This window comes from Pholcus phalangioides, unplaced genomic scaffold (assembly GCF_987345545.1).
Source record: "Pholcus phalangioides strain wild (caught in Gottingen) unplaced genomic scaffold, Ppha-v1.0 ptg000009l_1, whole genome shotgun sequence".
Lineage (NCBI taxonomy): Eukaryota > Metazoa > Arthropoda > Arachnida > Araneae > Pholcidae > Pholcus > Pholcus phalangioides.
The window spans coordinates 8,038,475-8,050,374 of NW_028301602.1; positions in this window are offsets into that span (position 1 = coordinate 8,038,475).

Genomic DNA, 11,900 nt, shown 5'->3' on the forward strand with positions numbered 1-11,900 from the left:
TTCTTCAACCTTATAAAGTCTCCCACTTCTATATGCAGTAAGGATTACTCTATTTCTTTCATTAGGGTCCTTAACGATGGCCTTGCCTCTTTGAAATGAAACAGTCATTCCCATCTCCTCGATTCTTCCCACTTAAAGGATTACCGTCGAGCTCTGGTACGTACAGAACGTCGGCTAGATAGAATGTTTCTTTACCACAGGATTTAACAGGCTTCAAAACAACATCACCTTTTCCAACCACTTCCATTTTCTCGGAATTAGCTATTTCCACTTCGGACTTTACAGTTGTCAAATTGAGAAACTTATATTTTTGTGAACACATGTGCTCCGTTGCACCACTGTCTAGATACCAATCGCAGCTAGGCTTCTTGTTACCAGCGTTGGCAGTGAGGGTTCGATTCGCTCTCTGCGAAACCATATCGGCCCGATGGGACGTGTTCTTCGACTGCCAGTTTCTGACTATGTGTCCCCAAACACCACAGGAAAAACATCGAATTCTTCTCTCATTATTTCTGGAGTATCTCCCTGATTGTACGCGAGTTTTTCCTATATCGTCAGTTTTAAGAGCTCTATAGCCCACAGCTACGCGATTCGTTTGCGTATAGTCACGCAACTTCTTCTTCTCTTCCACAATCAGACGCGATTTGACCATTTTTGTGGACAGTTCGTTCTCATCACGCTCTAAGTTCAGTATCAGACCTTCGTACTCTTTGGGTAGACCCATTAACATCACAAGAGCGACTTCCCTGTCGGTGAAACCATATCCACAGGACGCTACCTTTCGATGTAAGTCCATCAATCTTCCCAAGTATGCACTTACGCATTCGTCAAGCTTCATCGACACATTAAAAAACTCTCTAAGAAGCTGCAGTATGTGTAATAATCCGAACTTCGTGTGAATGTCCCTCAAGGATGCCCAAGCGTCCCTCGCTCTCGCACAATCCGCGATATCGTCTAAAAAGTCATCTTCGACCACTAAAAACAGAAACGTGAGGGCCCTTTCATTGGTTTTCTTCTCGTCCTCCCTCAGTTCCGGTCCGTATCCGGGTTCTATGGCATCCCAGCAGTTTTTCTGCACCCGTGCGGCGCGCGTCCGTATACTCCACGCGTTGTAATTGTCCCTATTAAGCTTTGGAATCTTCAATTCCTCCATCTTTATTAGGCTTAGGTCCACGCGTATAGAATTTTTTTCGATCCTTTGTGAACTTAGATTTAACTTATCTACTTCCTACTTACCGATGAAACGTCTATCCAGGAGCCTTCGTGCTGATAACGAGTTGCGAAACAACGGGGTGGGTGGACTGGATACATCGGTTAAATGAAATACACTAATCACACAAGGAAACGCACGTCCTTCATCATCACACTTTATTTACGGGAGACATTCCGATTGAGTTGTGCCGGAAGTGTGCGTGTATATGGTGTTGTGCCTGAATTCGTGCTCCCAGCTATATTTCAGAATGTGAGTCGATTGATCATTCGTAGCTTTGCAAGGCTGTTGCTCTCTGTGGCGAGATTTTTTTTAACGGGGCGATCGGCTCGCATTCGCGCTTCAAATTTAGGAACCATAGAAAGCCAGCTTCAGCCGACCACCACTGTGGCGTTTGAACCTGGGTCATCGCGATACGAGCCCATCGGGTGATTCACTATATCCCCCCCCCCCCCTCCTTAAACAATTAGATTGTCATCTACAAATAAATAAATCAAATGGCATTACAAAATAACCTATTACCCATTAGTTTCAGATATATTCATATTTTGCTTGTGAAAAATAATTTCTGAAATTCTTCGACAAACGTAAAAATACTATTGGTATATACTGTATAAGGTGTCCCATGAAAATCCGTAAATAGTTTAAAAATTCATAAAAATTATAGGAATGGGTATGTTTGAATGCCATTTGTGAAAAAGTTATTCGAACGAAGGATGATTTTAAGCACGTAAAAAGGGTTTGGTTCAAACTTTTCTCGATGGAGGGCGCTGCACTAAAGTGAATTATAGTATTTCGCCCGAACCTTTCTTCGTTCTTTTCTGTGTCCGAAACGTTCGTAAATCTTCGTTTGCCTATTCGTGGTGAAGAATTGGTAATTAACCAGAATTATTAGTTGATTCTACTTAAAACCGGTTCACCAATCGATATCATAATGTTAAACTTATGTAAGCGCCAGTAAAAAGAAAATTTAGAAATGAACTGTTAATCGTACGCTCTGCATTCCATAAGACTCCGATTTTCATATTTCCAGAGACTTACTTTCGTTCAACGCTCTCTGTAAAAAAAATTTAAACTAATTTTTTTTTTCTGTACCAAGAAACATATCTCCCTTCATAAGAACAACTTTTTCACAAACCGCATTCAAAAATGTACCAATTCCTTCAATTATGGGACACCCCGAGTGCATAAAATTTATATCGGTATCATACCTTGTGCTGAATTGTCTATTTTCATGTGGAAAACCAACACCCAATTTCAATTGAAGAACAACTAATTGTTTTAACGAAACGATCAAACTCCGCTAATTATGCTGCACCCCGCACAGGAATGTAACTTTTCAAATTATCTTCGCTTGGTATCCAGTCATCGTACGTCGCCATCTGGGGGCTAATTTCGTTACGAGCCTGTGTAGTCCTCCGACCTCGAGATGAATTTTCGCTGCGTCATGTCACGTCACGTCGGATGATTTTATTCAATTTTTTTTGGTAAAACGATTGCACATCGAGAAAAGTTCATCAGCGACTGAGTTTTCACGATTGGCATATCCCTCTAGGATAAAATAGAATCGTTTGACGTGACATGACGTGCCGTAGCCAAATCTCATCTCGTGGTAGGAGGACTATACTGTGCGATGCCGTTCAGCCCTAAAAGGTCATGGTGTTTATAAGATTAGAAAACGTCTGTCCTCTGTAGTTCAATGTTAGAACACGCGCCCGGAAAGAGCGAGGTTAGTGGTTTGATTCCTCCAAGGAGGAATGTGACTTTTTTTAACTTTAATTATCTTCCCTTGGTATAAAGTCATTGTACTTCGAACATTGTTTTCATTTAATAAATGACAGTAGGGCTCAAACTGCAACGCTATTTTTTAAATTATTCATAATAGGGTATAAATATGCAGGGCCGCAACTAGAAACAAAAATAGGTTCTATATGGCCTGGAGCAATTGTACATTTCGCCCCTCCCCCCGTAATTTTGGATGGAGTAAACTTGACACCCTTTCTGGTCCAGCACAAGGGGCACCAGAAACCCCACCCCTAGTTGCGGCCCTATAAATATGAAACATAATTAGACGGATAATTCTGAAATTTTAATGTTTATTTTATATTTTCTGCAATACATTAGTTTATTTGCAGAAGTCCGCAAATTATTTCTCCCATTTAGGCTGGAAATGTGAAATCATTTAATAGAGTTCTCACCAGTCCGCAAATAGAAAAAGTTTGAAATACAGTGTTTTTTTAATTTGCAAATATATACCTTGAAAATTTATAAAAATTTAACCTTTCTTACATCTCTTCAGTGTCCTAAACGTTCGTAAAGCAGTTGCAAAAAAGAAAAAAAAATACATTACATATATACAGGCTGCGTAGCAAACATGGGGTATGGCAATTTATTGCCGAGCCGTTGATCCAAGAGGTATACTTTGAGTTGGAAAAAGTTTCCAAATAACTAATTCCATGGCTGCCAACTTTTGAAAATGAAAATTTGGGAGATTTTAGCGCGCGTGGACCAGTATTTTATACTAAACCCACTCCCTAATAAATACAAAAGGGATTTTCCACACATGGAAGGTAAACCCTTGGGAATAAAATCCCTACTCAAAAAACAAGTGGAATTAAAGGCAAAACTTAATGGTGATCTTAAAAAAAAATAGTGTTCAATCAGAAACGATGTGAACACTGCGCGAATGACCCCAAAATCATCACAAAGGAAAAATCGTCAATTTTTGACGAACACTTTTTGTGACACTTGCTTGCTTTTCTGATTTCACATGTGTGACCGATGTTTATGTGTGTAACACAGCTTTTCTTGTTACCATCAGAGGGTTTGTAAAACTTCCTTATAAAAGGAATTCCCCTCTATTCCCTCATTTACGACGTGTGACGTCATTTCGAAAGGGGGAAAAAACAGAGGCAAAAGACTTTTTTTCCCACAAGAAATTCTTTGGATTGTTTTCAGAAGCGGGATTCTTTTTAAATAAAGTAGGGAATTTTTAGGGACAATTAGGGATTTTGTTTTTGTAAAAATTCAGAAGATTTAAGAACTTTTCGGGAGGTCGAGAGGTGAAGCTAAAATTAGGGAGACTTGGCAGCTATGTAATTCCCAGATACAAATACAAATACAACGCCACAACAGGCAAACCGCCCAACGAGGTGGCTGACTTAAGAACATCATGGATCCCCGAGCCCCTACCTACTACTGCTACACCCCACATGCACTCCCCCCCGCGGCACCCCCCAACGAATCAGTAAATGCGGGAATGTGCGTGTACGTGTAGTGCAACCTGACGTATAGTTTGTTTCTGTGTAATGCTTGTTATGTGTAGTGCTGTCATCTGCCCCCAGTTTTACTAACTATGAGTGAAGTGTTATGGTTGAATGATTTACCGTTGTAGGACTGTTGCTCTCTGTGGCGAGACTTTTTAACGGGGAGATCGGCTCGCATTTGCGCCTTGAAGTTGGGAACCACAGAAAACCAACTTCAGCCGACCACCACTGTGGGGTTCGAACCCGGATCCTCGCATCACGAGTCCGGCACTATAACCACTCGACCACCACAGCGGCCAAAAGTGCAATTACTTGGAGGTGGGTGGATTTGAACCCATGTACCCTGAATTCTTCCCATCTCTAACCCCGTATCTTACCAACCCACCACTACAGCACTAAATGCATTATATATCATTCGTTTCAAAAGGGATTGTATAATTTTTTTAATTCAAATAAAAAATTAACCATGTGCCCCAAAACCCAATTAGAAAATCGTTGTCCTCTCTCTCCTGATGCCAACAAAAAAATTCCTTGTTCGCAAATGCAATATTCCCTGAGATATTCAAATTTGAAAAACGGAGGAAAGTTGGAAAAACAGCTCTAAATGCAGGAAAATCATTTTAAATGCATTTTAACTCTGTTTTTTTTATCCAATATTTCCTACTTTTTTCAAAGTTGAATATTGCACTTAGTTTTAATGTCAGGAGAAACACAGGGCAGCAACTTTCTAATTGGGTTTTGGCGCACACGGGGACTATAAAAGTTAATTTTTTTTTTATTTTAATAACTATACAACCCCTTACAACATGAATGATATATCTGAGTACATGTTAACTGGATGCTTTTTCCTAATTGGAAGTACACCTCTAGGATCAACAGTTCTCCAATAAAATGCCATGCCCCCTGTTTGCTAAGCACCTTGTATTTATATATATCTATATTGGACCGATTTGAGTTCTTCAGTATCCACCAATAACTCTTCATAATTCGACCTTACCCCACTGTGGCAAAACTGTTTCAAGATACAGCAGTTTTTCAGTTGTCTAACTTTTTTTTCCTGCCACCTTACTTTTTAGGATTCAACGTTGAAGAAAAATTCTAATGGAAATTTAAATAAATCATTGTCAAATTAGATTCAGAAGAATTATGAGTCGGAGTCATTTGTATATGCAATTTATAAACAAATAAATAACCATTATACAAGTCAATCAAACTTTTAAGGTTAAATCACCAACATTTTGATATAATATTATCTATTTACAAATGTCAACTGCTTAATAGCTTTGGGGGGAAAAAATTAGAAAGTTTTAAAAAAAACATTAATCTTAAATATATATTTTATAAATAATAAAAAAATTCATAATGTAAAAAAAACAAAAAACTCTGAAAAAAAAATTAAGAATAACAGATATTCAAAAAGCTTCAAAAACACAAGTTAAAAAAAAGTATACAACGGCTAAAAAAAATAAACACTTTTGAGCAGCCCACGATACAAGTAAAAATTTTAGCTTCGAAGGTTTATCACAAAAAAGTTTTTTTTCAATAGTTAGTTATTTCACATTTACACATAAAATAGCAAAAATCTCTTCTTTTTTTTTTTTTTTTTTGTCACCACATGTAAAGTTCTGTACATGTTTGAATAGAGGAAAAAAGCGTTGAATTTAACATATTTATGTATATGTATATAAAAGAAAACATTATTCACAAATATTTACATTTTTCCCTCAATAAAGCATATATGTAGAGGTAACATTTCAAAAAACGGTTAGATTTTAAAATGCAGAAAACATCAACTTGAAAAGTTTATAACCATAAGGTTCAACGTGAGTGGGGTTGTTAATGGACTTCTTGTTTGTTTTTTAATCTCTCACACAATAAGAAATCTCGCATACCATCAAATTTGTTTACTTTTGTTTACAGCTGAAACTGTGTAACTTGCGAATCAAAAACTGTCATCAACTAATATCCCTATTATTCCACCCTTAATATATCCAAAAGAATGTCACATATTTCCATAATAATAACTCAAATATTAAAGATAGGTAAACACTTCTAAACTTGAACCATTGTAAAATAAAAAATTTACATAATGAAATTCAATCACATCATAACTATAACCCATCACATAAAAAAAAAATAAAACATTCAACAACTCAAAGCCACATTACACCATCAGAAGTAGTACACATACAAACAGCAAAAGAGAGGTATAATTAAATACTCCAAGTATTTAAAAGTAGAGTTGTTCGTATGCATGTAAACGTCGCATCGTTCATCAGCTTGCTATTATTCGCACATAAAACCAATGGATGATGAATCCACAGACATCTAATATATATTTGAATGGAAACATGTGGATATCTAAATGGAATGTTGTATATTGCCAAACATCAAAGCACCAACAACTTAGTTTAATACTGTTCATGTCATGTGTACAAATATATGAATACTGATTCATAAAGGCTTAAAAATATCCATACACACACAGGCCTCCAGAAGAAAAAAATATCTACACTTTTAAAATATATGTGGCAATGCACTGAACAATTTCATCTCAACAGAGCTAATATGTAACTTAATACAGATCAGAAATGTGGATTAATACCTAATATTTCATTCAATGATTTATCATTAATCTAAAACAGTTGTTTCCAAAAGTGGGCAATATTGCACTTCAGGAGGCGATAAAAAGTACTGCATCGGTGACAGCTACAGATACAATATTCTAAAATCCTAGGAAGTTGTTCAGTAAAAAAACAGAACGATAGAACAGAAAAGTTTAGGAAACTATGATTTGAAGGACTGCAATCCATTTCATATTCATCACACTGCCTAATGGTAATGTTCACAAATTATAGCTGAAAATGCGACAGAAAATTATGTAAGAATTTCCCGATTTCATAAAAAAAATTGTGTTTCAATAGCAATGCAATCACACAAATTTAAATATCCCCAAGAAGGATGATTACAGTAGAAAAAATTACTCAAAAGAAACTTTCAAACATCTTGATAAATATTAATGTAAAAGTTAAAAGAAGGCACAATAAACAGGATATTATTCAAATACAAGTCAATTGCATTGTATGCAACAAATATATCACTATAATAGACACAAACTGCATTGATTTTAATGTATGATTCTCATGTACCTATATCATTTGAATGCTGGGGTGAAAGCATTGGATCAATGAGATTGACCAACCAATGAGATCAAATTTTATATTTTCAATTCTGGTGTATTATCTGTGCAAGAAGAAAAATGAATAACTCAAATGAGCTCAATTTAATTGCAACAACTAACAACTTACCTCTCTCTCAATATTTTTAACATTGGTTGAAAAGCTACACTCCTACTGACATTGAGACTTCTGTCGCCCTAATCATTTGGGGACATTTTAAGCATAATTTCAATGTTTTAATTTCACTTTTTTTTGTATGATTTCAGCTAATATTGGTGCAAATTTTATTTCATGTTAATATTTTGGTTACTAAGAGGTTATTTTCTCGGCCCAAAATATACAGAGAAATTGAATTTTCTGGATGTTATGCTGAAATGAGTATTTGGAAAGAAAAGTGATTTGTATCCTCCGTGAATCAAACCTGGGTCCTCTTGCATACCTCAAGTCTATTGGTTAGCACACTTGCCTGATATGCAAGTGGGCCCAGATTCGATTCCCGGAGGAGACAAATCACTTTTCTACCCAAATACGCATTTCGGCATAATAAAGAAAATTCTATTTCTCAGTATATTTTGGTTACTGTTTTATAATGCCACCCAATTGGCATATTATGAGATCCTACGCATAAGTCCCCCTCTAAATGCATAGTAAAATTAAACCTGATTTGAAGGTTGTCCAACTTTACAAACTGTTTTATAGTCTCTTGGAATGATCTTATATTTAACCCTAGATAACTAAACATTCGTCTAACAGACTGCTAGTCTCATAGACTACTGTGTAACACTGATTTAAGTTCAGTTATCCAGGGTTAATAATTATGTTCATACCAATTTTTTTCAGTTAATTTTAAATTGATACTCATTTTGCAATATCTCAAATTACAAAAATTCTCTAGCTGGTGAACAGATTTAATTTCTTCAGTCAACTCATTTCTTTCATGTTAAAAATTATCTATTACCAAAGTCTGATAATTACTCGAAAATGAAAAATAAAAATTAATTTTTGAAAGTAACCAGACTTCTCATCCATAAATACTATGATCACTACCATGTGGATTCCTAGATCACAATTTTGAAACCACTGTCTCATACAAAGCAACAAAAAATCATGTTTAAAGACGAAGTTTTTGCATAATGGAATGCAACAAAATTCACCTGAAGTGTACCTGAAAAATTCCCACCACTCTACATCTTAACATTAGGACAGTTATAACAATATTTAAAAAAAAAGCACATACAAACACATACACGGACAGAGAAAAGGGTGAGAGAATCCTACATTAGGTATTAGCAAGAATATAAATTTCAAAATATAATACAATGGCAGTGTTCATTGCAAACATTTAAAATTGTATAACAGTCAGTCACATAAATTGTGCCATTCTAGCATCAAATGTCGAATTAGATTCACAGATGGTCATAACTGCTTTCAAGCACAACAGAGCATGAGGCATGTACTTATAATATGTATATCTAATACACAATTGAACATAAATATTTAATACACAAAAGTTTAAGAAATCAATAGCGTTCTCATTTGATAATTTAGAAAAAACAATTAAACTTATAAAAAAACATGATGAATGATTTCTTTTCAACATCAAATCCTCATGATTAACTATTATGGATACAATCTACATGTATGTTAAGTAGGATGGTAATAATATACAAACTGGATTTAACTGCTTGTTTTTTCTAATAGGGGAAATTTTGCTACACTAAAATATTACAGAAAAGTAATTTTTGACTCATAAACTCAAACTGGAAAGTAATTACATAGAGAGCATCTTAAACTTTGAATATAGCTTGATAAAATTTGAAAATGTTATAACTAACACACGTCAAATATGTAACTCTTCAACTATTTAATTCTTATTCAAAAATCATAACTTTCAATCAATAACTGATTATTTCAAGAAGTAGTAAGATGTTTTCATACGGTACCATAAAAACACAGGATTACAACTTAATTCTGGACAGAATATATGAGAAAAATAGCCTAATAATTGGCTTTTTTTCCTCTAACAATATTCCAAACCCTACAACTTGAGAACTTTTAATTTCCTCTTATACTACTTTGTAAAAAAGAATCAACGTACTTAAAAAATTATGACATTCAATGTAACTATTGCACTAATAATAGGTTCTACATTAGATGAAGTATTTAAGTGAGCAAGCAAAAATAATACATATTCATGCGATTTCAACCGATTTTCTGCATGGATGCGATGTAAAAGATACATAAATTACTTCCAGTACAGTCAAATTTCAAATATGGTTCAATCCTAGGATTCAAAATAAAGGTGGGTTGTTCAAAGGAACTGAAGCCAGAATTCTACTAAAGTATCAATCGTATTCCTGCACTCGCAATTTTTTTTTTACTGTCGTTCCAAACCAAAATTGAGTAATGCAAGAACAAAAACTTAATTTTAAAAAAAATTTACAAGACTTTCTGATACACAAAAGTAAATTATACGTATTAGATTTAAATTTCTTTTTTCAATAAAAATATATACATATAATACTCCCATTATATTATGATGTTTCTTACTGCTTTCCAATGACTAGAATATCACCAAAATGATGATAATAAATATTATCACAATCTACAAGAAAAAAGTTTAATTCAAATATATTAAATACATATATTTTATATAATAAATTAGCAACTTATGTTAAATACTGTTATGGAATCCAGCCCAAGCATTATGACTCATCTTCAAGAATGACCAAAAAATATATATATTTCACGTTTTGTCAATGCAATAAAACATCAAAACTGTCATAACATTAACATTTAAACATACAAACTATCGAACAATAAACTTTTGAAAATAAGACCATTTTCTTATCTCTAAATGGACATGTGAATGTCAAAAAAAAGTTAGACTTGTTTTGCATTTATGAAATTAAAGTAACACAGGCTCTCTGTACACAAAATATTGTCTAGTGGGCGAGTAAATTCAAACCTTACCAACAAAAATATTACTAAATCCACAAACAAAACTGTACATAAACAAATAGATGTAATAAATTAGCTGCTTGGTTACATCAAATTTTTTTTGTTTAGGGAAGAATAAGAAAAGGACACCATATGTTCAATTTGATCATATTTTTGAGAAGCTGTGGTAGTTTTATATACAAAAAGGCAAATTACCCTCAGTTTGAAGTCAATTTTAAACAGCTGCTCAAAGGCTTTTGTAACCAAGCAGGAATTAGAAATAATGGCAGTAGAACCAGAGCTTAATGCACAAGCAGTTAATTACAAAACTTGTTTGTGGTTGGATCTAAAATATTAAATTTTATCTAATGATAGATCAGAGTTAAAGCAATGGGACTTTCACAAGTTAATAGAAGTTCAAACTCTTTTGAATAACACTTGTTCTATTGTTATTTTCATAGCTTCTAATGAAATTTGAAATATTCCTCAAAAAAACAAGTTGATTTTTCCCCCAGCTTCCTTTCCCCCTCCCCCCCATTAGTCATGTGGTCTAAATAAACTGTGTTAACTTCAGTTTTTAAAGCAGATATTCCACTGCTGCTCTAATCCCTGAATATATATATGCCCAAGACTAGATTCAAGAATGAGGGTTTTAAGAGGAGATTTGTGGATAAGCCATCTAACTGCAATGTGACTTGAACTCCAAGTATATAGCTGCATGTAGAATGATTAGGAACGAATTATGTTCTAACACATTTCACCTATTGATACATACATATTTCTCTATTGACGAAAATAATAGACTTACAAAAAAAATTAAGCAAATTCACAGTAATTTTGCATTGAAATCTATATCACTGTTGGATTAATGATGGCTACTAAGACCATAGAGCTGATCTGAAAAATTACATACAAAATACCACCCACCAACATATACCTACAAAAAAAAATCTCTTGCCCCTCATAAAATAAGTTTGATTGCCACCTTTTCAATGCTAGGGAACTGCACAAAACATCAACCACAAAAATATTTTTTAATAATTCTTAGTTTCAAAGAATAAAATTTTAAAACTCAAACCACCGGGGTTATGAGGAGCCAAAAAATTCAACAAATATTGAAGGTGTCAATATTGATGGTATATAATTTGAGAAAAGAATTAGCACAACCAACGGGTGCCAATCAGAATTGGCATAAAAATTATATTACAGTGGTATTCTCATTCCTTTGAAATAAGTTTTTTTTAAGTTTACAAAAATGTATGAAAAAAAATCTGTAACGTCAAATATGTGTTTTCTTTCTTAAAA